Source organism: Sarcophilus harrisii, chromosome 1 (assembly GCF_902635505.1).
Source record: "Sarcophilus harrisii chromosome 1, mSarHar1.11, whole genome shotgun sequence".
Classification (NCBI taxonomy): Eukaryota; Metazoa; Chordata; class Mammalia; order Dasyuromorphia; family Dasyuridae; genus Sarcophilus; species Sarcophilus harrisii.
In genome coordinates, this window is record NC_045426.1 from 712,354,215 (window position 1) to 712,354,910 (window position 696).

The following is a 696-nucleotide window of genomic DNA, read 5'->3' on the forward strand; positions in this document are numbered from 1 at the left end:
GAGGTGGTTCAGGACAATTAAGAGTCATCTGCATTCAGAGAGAACCAGGGAGACTCAATGTGAATCCAAGCATAGTATTTTCGCCTTTTTGGTTGTTGGTGTGCTTGGTTTTTTCTAGTTTTCTTTTTCCCTTTTGTTCTGCTTTTTCTTGCGCAACAAGGTGAATATGGAAATGTATAGAAATGCGCATGTAACCTGTATTGAATGCAGGGGGAAGACAAAGGAGGAAGCAGGGAGAAAAATTTGGAACCCAAGGTTTTGCAAAGGTGAATGTTAAAAATTATTTTTGCTTTTTATTATTTTCAACTACATGCTACTTAAAAGAAAAAAAAAAACCGCCGAGGAAATGGCCTGTGTTTAATTTTTCAGCATGTTCAATGTGAGATGAAATCCAGGTGAAAGCGTGGGGCCGATAAGTAGAGAGCTGGAAACCTTGGTTTCAGTGAGCACGCTGGTCTCCCCGTTCAGCTCCATCCTTTGCCCACACACCAGATCTGGGAAGTGAGGGCAGCTGACACTGTGGTGAGGCTGGAGATGTTGGGGCATCACCACTCTGAAGGCCTCACCACCCCTGTATTAGCACAAGGTGGCCCTGCACTCTCCACAGTCTCCATGGAAGGGTGTGTGGTGTGTGGGTGTATCCGGGAGCCTCAAGAAATCAGTGAGTACATTAAAATGAGGAAAACAAACCCAAAG